The 8,117-nt window shown below is 37.3% G+C and overlaps 1 pseudogene; it reads left to right on the forward strand.

Annotated features, from left to right (window-relative positions):
- The first annotated feature begins 1,474 nt into the window (after positions 1-1,474).
- LOC118758280 (small nuclear ribonucleoprotein G-like) lies at positions 1,475-3,729 on the forward strand (annotated as a pseudogene).
- Positions 3,730-8,117: the final 4,388 nt, after the last annotated feature.

Genomic DNA, 8,117 nt, shown 5'->3' on the forward strand with positions numbered 1-8,117 from the left:
TCCCCTACAGCATGTGTCCGTCCCTTGTAGCCATTATCCTAGCTGTAGCTTTTTAAAAATCTGCATAAAATTAATTTAATATGTTTTAAAAAACGTTCAATTTTTATTATTTACATCAATGTCATGGCACAATTCTGACAAGATAACCGTATTGTCTTCCCTCCATCTGCCCTCTATCTACCTCCTCCTTTCTTTCTTTCTTTTTTTCTTTGATTTTTTACAAAAGCATAATTTCAGCCAGCTCTATCTATAATCACAGGCTAATGCATCAATAAACATAATACTCACCTGCAGTTCCATTGAAGTATAAACAAAGGCTTAAAATAATATTCAAATAACAAAATTTCTACTTTGTTCCTATTCATTTTTTGTATTCTATATTAACTGCCACATATCAGAAATATTATAGGATATTTATTTTTTGGAACTGACTGACTTTGCTAAGCATAATGGTTTCCATCCACTTTGTTGCAAAAGATGTCTGAGGCACTCTTACATGTGACATAATTTAACAGGTTTTGAAGTCACACATCCTGTGATCAAATTCTCTCTCACTTACCAGTCTGGGTAATGGGCTGGTAAAGTCATTTTTTTAAGTCTGGGGCAAATAGTAAAAATAACGTGTAGAAAGCATTACACGGCACACCACCAGGTTCTGAAAGTGAAAGCTAAGATGATGAATTGAATTATTTTCCTTTTTGCTGCTCCCCTCTCTTCCAAGCGCAACACTATCAGGTCAGTCTAAGTAAGCAACTTCCAGCTGACTGTTTTCCTTCCTGGACTACCGAGGTTTCATTGGCACACAAAGATCCATCCTCTGCTACCTACTCAGCAATTTGTTCTCTGCACACTGAAATGTTTAACTTAGGCCATCCAGATCCCTTATAGTTTATGAAAATTGGTTTATGCTTTTCCACCCTTCTGTTTTGGCTCATTCTGTTTGTTTCACATGGAGTAAGTTATTTGTGTAATTTCTCTCTCGATCCATCCAAATCCATAAACTCTTCAGGACAGTGTCAAATCTACCCATCTGCAAAGCTGTTCTTAACCATGGTAGGTGGGAGTAATATTCTGATCTTTTGTAGTTCTTCACCTCTGTTACTAATTGTTGGGAAGGTAAGCTATGCCATGAATTATGACATAACTGTCCTTGTTATTCTGGACTTTGATGGATCTGTTGCTACTTGATCTTTCACATATCTGTGTGTTACCTCTTGCATGGCTTTCTCAGTTCCTCAAAAACGTGCAGCCTGTGTTTTACCTTGGAGTCTCTGTTATACTTTCTGGTACAAAGCAAATCTGACTAAAGTGAAGATGATTTAAGAAGATACTGTCATTTATGTCTGGCAGTCAAATACTTATTTTTATAGAAATAAAGTTGTGAAGTACTTATTTTGTGCCAAGTGCTAGGCTGGAGAATGAGAATAGAAAGATTGATAACGCTACTGCTCAAAGGGCTCACAGGGAGACAAACATGGTCGTAAATACAGCCAGGGATTTGCGTGTGTCAGTGAGTGGCAGACACACCTGTGCACAAGGGAAACGATGGTCATTTTTTTTTTAATGAGAAAGCAGCAATGGTAACACAGAGGAGCACAGGAGGACAAAATCCAGAAGTACTTTGCTCAAGATTGGTTATATGGGAAGAAGACTAAGCATCCTTTATGTATATTACAATTCATAGAAAAGAGACCATGTACCAAAAATGCAATCATGTGAAGAATGCAGAGGGGGAAATAATCTTGCTACAGTAACAAATATCTAATGCTTATTTTTCAAAAGTGTATTACTGCCAGATTTATTTTTCTTCTTTTGTACTCCTTCCTTCTTCCACTATTCCTTCTTTCAAAATTAGGCCAGAAATCTAGAGTGAGATGTATTGAACACTCATTATGCATCAGATTTTGGGCAAATCCTCATTATATATGATCTTATTTAACTCACTTGTGAAATTATGCTGACAACATTATTACTGATGAGGCACTTAGGGATCAGCAGAGAAAATGGCTGACCCCAGGCCAGCCAGCTAGCAAGTGGAAGAGCCAAAGCTTTGACTGACTCCGTCTCGGCCATTACTTACAAACAAAACCACCGTTATCTTTCCTCCCTATTCCACTTCATACTATTCAGTGCATTTAGAAAATTCTTTTTTTTTAATTAGAAAGCCAGATACACAGAGAGGAGGAGAAGCAGAGAGAAAGATCTTCCATTTACTGATTCACTCCCAAAGTGGCTGCAAGTGCCAGAGCCGATCTGAAGCTAGGAGCCAGGAACTCCTTCCAGGTCTCCAACACATGGATGCAGGGCCCTAAAGCTTTGGGTCATCCTCAACTTTCCCAGGCCACAAGCGGGGAGTTGGATGGAAAGTGGGGCCGCCAAGACACGAACTGGCATCTTATTGGATCCCGGCATGTACAAGACGAGGACTTTAGCTACTAGGCTTCCGCACCAGGCCCTATTCAGTGCATCTTAAATCCTGTAATTTTTAACTCTCAGGTGCTTTAGTTGTTTGCTTCTCTGTTACAAAAGCCCCCACAAAGATTCACAGCAACACTTACTGGGCAATACCCAAAGCCTCCTGATGCGTCTAATTGCATCTACCCTTTCTTTAGGTACATCTGTTTCCCTCTCGGTGTGTAAGTGCTGTGATCAAAAGGAGTTCAGGGCTTCCCATTGGCCATTCCACACTTCAGCTGCATGATGTTGACACTGATGCTCTGGAACACATAAACTCACTGCCCTAAACTATTCTGGTGAAGTCCAGATAAGAATACAGCACCATTACAGTCAGATATCAAGTAAATTGGAAAAATAGAAGGTAACATCTTGAAAACTAAATACATTTTTTTTTGCCTTTAGTAGAGTGATTAGCACCACCAAAATGGAATTTGAGAATTAGCAAGCTGCTTTCATATAAAAATCAATGAAAAGAAACTGATACAGATTATCATACACGGGTTGAAAGAATCTCTGACCAGGGAGAAATTAAACAATACTTGAAAATCAGTGTAGAGTCTATGTGCTAAGTATTACTTTAGTATGCGATTTTCTGAAACTGTTTTTAAGTGTTTAGTGTCACAGTTGACTGAATATACATTTATTGACATAGATTAATAAAACAGTACTGATGTAATTAAACGTGGACCTGGGAAGACACGGTTGAGGATGGGTTACATGTCACATGTCTCCACATTCTGTTGTTCATGCAGGCTGACAGCAGGAAAAGGCAATCATACATGGAAACAAAATCCTTTTGTGTCTGATACTCAGTTGGAAGATGATCTTCACCTCTAATTGTGCTGTGTCTGTGTGCACAAGGTTGCATTCTCTCATTCAGAGACTAGGGTCTATGAACAACTCTAATTATAAAATTAAGTAAACACTGGAAGATTTAGAATTATTATCCCAGAGATTCAAAACACTGGACTGGCTGTAAGAGTGTGAGGAACCTGTGGCTTCTGTCTTCAGGAATCCCCGAATGCTTTGAGCAGACATCATGAGCAAAACTCACTCTCAAAGCTGAAAAAATTTGTGGACAGGCAGTTGTCATTGAAATTAAATAGTGCCAGACATGACCAGGGAATACTGTGAAGATTTGATATCTTTATGAATCTTGTGATGGATGAATGTGTGGAGTTGGCACATAATGGCTAGCAGAGCAATGCTGGAATGGTGATAATACGAAGAAATAGCATCATCATGTTAGAAACCAGGGAACAAGTACAATAAGTGTTTGGCAAAGAAATCCATGTCCTTTCTCCGAAGTGTCTATTTTGCTAAGATGTGAAAGTTGGGTCATGTACATTTTCATGTTAAATAAACCCTTTGTGATAGTTAAAAACCAAAAAAGAATTATTACTGCAACCCTTCTCCCTATTTATACAGATTAATTCTGATCAGGCTATTGTCTATTAGAAAACACTTCCTATGAGAGCAAACTGAACAAAGATAATGCTGTATTAATTTTTGCTGTGTTAATCCCTCTTTTCTTAAGTTTAAACATTAAGAAGTAGAGATTAAATTATCTAGATTATTTGGAACAAATTGTTTTTGTGAACCATATAAATTGTAATGTGTGTTCTTATTTTTGTTTTGATAGACAGTTATCATAAATGTTCACAAATGGATCCTTTCATTCTGATTTTATTTTTTTTATAGCCTATAATTTCACCATGCTTTTTGAATTATGTTTGCCATGTTTGGCGGTCCATTTTGTGTTTGGCCATTCCTAAACTTCTGTAATCCTTTCCAGGGTTTCAGAAGGTCACTGTGTGCCCTGACCTCCTGCTAGGTGAAGCGCTTTTTTCTCTCTCCAGATGTTTTTCAGTTCAAGTCTTTATTGCCATAGTCTATACGCAAGTTATATATGAAAGGTATAAACTCCTGCCCAGCAGTGAAATCAGGGCCCTTTCACAGTGGAGAACAAAGTTCACATAGTGCAACTGTGTCCTGCAGTGTTTCTCCTGGCAAGCTGGTTCCACGAGGCTGTTTTCCCTTTGGCCATCTGTGCTTCCATAAACAGTCCACAGTGGTTTCTTCTTCTAATTCAAACTCTAGCAGCTGGATTCTCTTCTTACCTCCTTTTGATGTTGCGACACCAGTAGCAGTTCACTAGTGAATCTTTGTGTTCTATTCTGTTCTACTTTTAGGGGTTTTATCACCAAAGATGTTAAAGAAGCAGTTCACATGAGTTTCCCACAAGGGGATTCTGTAAAGCATGTGCTAAGATAGGCTGACCAAGGTCTAACTGAAAAACTGAAATAGACTGTTATATGCCTCCTGCCCAACTTCAAATTTGTGAATGTTTCTTTTTCTCCATTCTAAGGCTGACAAATATTTCTATTCCCTGAACATTTTTCATATGTTGAGAAATGTCCTCTAACGAAACCATGCCAACCATCCACCAGGGCTAATCACTTCCAGCCTTGTGGACTTTAGCTTCTTGGATTTAATTCAAAGAAAGTGTTTTCATAAATAAACATCTTATTTTATTAGGTGTTTTTAGAATTTATCCTATTAATGAAAGTTTTTTGAAGTGTGTGTGTATAAAGCTATACATGATTATGTATAATTCTACAGATAAATATAGCACCAAACTTCATACAATTATTTAATATTCTTAGAATGCAATGCATATTCTTTGTTCTTGGTAAATCTCTCTAATATGCAAATGTTTTGCTTTCCAATAAAACTAGCAGTCAGAAATTATGGAGTTTTGCAAAATATATTGAGTTTGCTTTTTTATAAGTTTTAAAAGTCAAAATCTCTATCTATGAAAATGATTTCTTTACTAACATTTTCTGCAACAGGATTTATATTGCAGATTCTATTAAAACAACTTTCTTAGAGAAAAGATAAGTGTCAGAGAACAAGGTGAAGCTGTGGCCTGTGGGTAAAGCCACAGTCAGTGATGCTGGCATTACAAATGGGAGTTGATTTGTGTTCCAGTTGCTCCATTTCTGATGAGGCTTCCTGTTCATCCACTGGAAAAAGCTGTGAAAGGTGGTCTTTGTTTGGCTTCCTGCTGCCCGTGTGGGAGATCTGGGTGAAGTTGCTGGCTCCCGGCTTTCACTTTCCAAATTGTAGGCCATTTTGGACACCTAGAGGTGTAGCAGAGGATAGAGGATCTCTCCTCTCTGTAACTCTTTCAAATAAATAAATATACATTTAAAAATAATCATAAGATAAGCTGTTATATGAACAAGGAGGAAACCTTATCTTCTGGAGAGATTTGTAAGCAGTTGAACTAGCAATCTAAAAGTTGAGAACTAAGCAGAAGACAAAGAGAGGACATAATGATCTTACAAATAAAATGAAATTAGAATTCTAAGTGATATAAAATGTGCAGATGATGATCAATTGCAATTTTTGAACTTAGGTAATCCTTTACTATGATAACAAAGACTTTAAAATAATAAAATGTTCAATTAACATTCATTTTTATATGAAATTTTATTGATTTTCTAGGACAAGACAGTAAAAATGAGATTGGCTGTTGCCTTTATCTCGTTAATGGTCATATTTAATTATGTTACGAAACTTAATTTTTTTTGGAATTCAGTTAAAACAAATTATAACTTATTTCTTGAAGACATAGACTATTACTAAATTTATGTGAACTACCAATTAATTACTGGATTCTTGCAAATATGCTTGTTTATCTAATATTTCCTTCTAAAGACACATTTCCATGAACCAAAAGCTTTACTGCACCAGTGTCTATCTTGTTCTTCACTGTGATTCTCATGTCAACATTGTAAGTTATAAAGGAATGGCTAGAAAAAAAAGGAAAATAAGTACTGAATTAATATTTAAGATTCATTATGCTTAAGTAGTAAAACCTAGCACAGGACTAAGGACCAGAATCTCTGGGTCAGTCTTTTGATCAGTTATGTGGCAATGACTGAGACATTTGATTCCTTTTGAATCCCATTCCCTGAAACAAATGGATTGGAAGAAATAGCTTATACATTTTCTTGCAACATTATTGCTGTGAGAGCTCCAGGAGGATCAATATCATCTCATTTATATGATAAATATTGAACACTCTGGTAACACCATGATAAAGTGAGCTCAGTTTAAAGAACATTCTAGGAAAATTTTAGTATTTATTTTTTCTTATTTCAAAGGCAGGCTAGCAGAGAGAGAGAGAGAGAGAGAGAGAGAGAGAGAGAGAGAGAGTATGAGAGCTGCTGTTCCATCTGCTGATTCAATCCCAAGATAGCTGCAACTGTCAGGGCTGGATTTTTCCAAAGTCAGGAGCCTACAACACCAACTAGGTCTCCTCTACATGTGGCAAGGACTTACATATTTCGTGCATCCTCTGATGCTTGCCCAGCTGCATTAGCAGGGAGCTGGATCAGAAGTTAAGCAGTGTGGACTCAAGCTGATACTCTGATAAATATGGGATGTCTCTGTTTCAGGCAGCATCTTAACCTACTGCACCCTCCCCCTTGTGAAAAATATTTTTAACCAACAGGCAAGCTTTGTTAAATGCTGTGGAGAGATGTAGGGAGAGGGAGGGGGAAAGAAAGAGAGAGAGATCTGCTGGTTAAGTCCCTATATGTCTGCAATGGTCACAGTTGGGCCAGGCCAAAGCCAGAAGCTAGGTGCTTTGTCCGGGTCTCTGGGTACAGAGACCCAAGCACTTGGGCTATGTTTTGTTGCTTTCCCAGACCATTAGCAGGAGTTTTGTTAGAAATGGAAAGCTGAGACATGAACCAGTGTCCAGATAGAATGGTGGCATTGCAAATGGAAACTGTACATGCTGACCTACACTATGAACTCCCATGTACTGCTTCAGTATCACTTAAAGGTATAAATTAGACATGAAGGGAGTCACAGAAAGTATTGGGAGATAATTAAGAGAACGAAAAATCAAAGTAACAGAAAAATAATATTGAATGGTATAGATAGTCTTGTGAGAACAAGAAGTGAGGCATGTCAGGAAGCTTTTGCAGTGGTCCCTACGGTGGAAATGGATTGATACAGTGAAACTGGGGAAAAGTGGAGGTACTTGAACTCAGCTTAATGTATAGTGCTAGAGACAATTGTGTTTTTTTTTTTTTTTTCTTTTTACATAGAATGAGCGATCATAAAATACCAATTCTGATTCCTAAAATTCCTCTTTGAGCAACTGGGTCGATAGCTAAGGTGGCATTGGCTAAGGTGGAGAATAAAAGTGCAGGAGGACATTTGTTTGTATAAAATTATGTTTGTGAACACTAAGTGTAGATTAAAAAGGGAGGCAAATGGATCCATGGAGCTGAGACAAAGTTAGGAGGAAATCAAATTTTTGGAGTTATCAGAATCTATATTGGTGTTTAAATAGTAGGATTGGGCAACCATAACAAAATTTGAGCAACTCCAATGTTTATTTTAGGAGGTACATAATGCCAACTGATCCATTTGAATGTCTTTTTTTGGCTGAAATCATATACCAAATAGTCATTAATGGTGAGAAATTTTAGTGGCAAACCTGTTAACATTTTTGTCTTTGTCAGCCCACAGTTTCCAAGTGTTGCAAAAATAGTTTTGTTTCAAAGAGCAGCCTTTGATTACAGATTCACTTATGTTTATACTCATGCACATTTGGGCATGATTTAGTTTCTTGAAAT

Source organism: Ochotona princeps, chromosome 1 (assembly GCF_030435755.1).
Source record: "Ochotona princeps isolate mOchPri1 chromosome 1, mOchPri1.hap1, whole genome shotgun sequence".
In the NCBI taxonomy this organism is placed as follows: Eukaryota; Metazoa; Chordata; class Mammalia; order Lagomorpha; family Ochotonidae; genus Ochotona; species Ochotona princeps.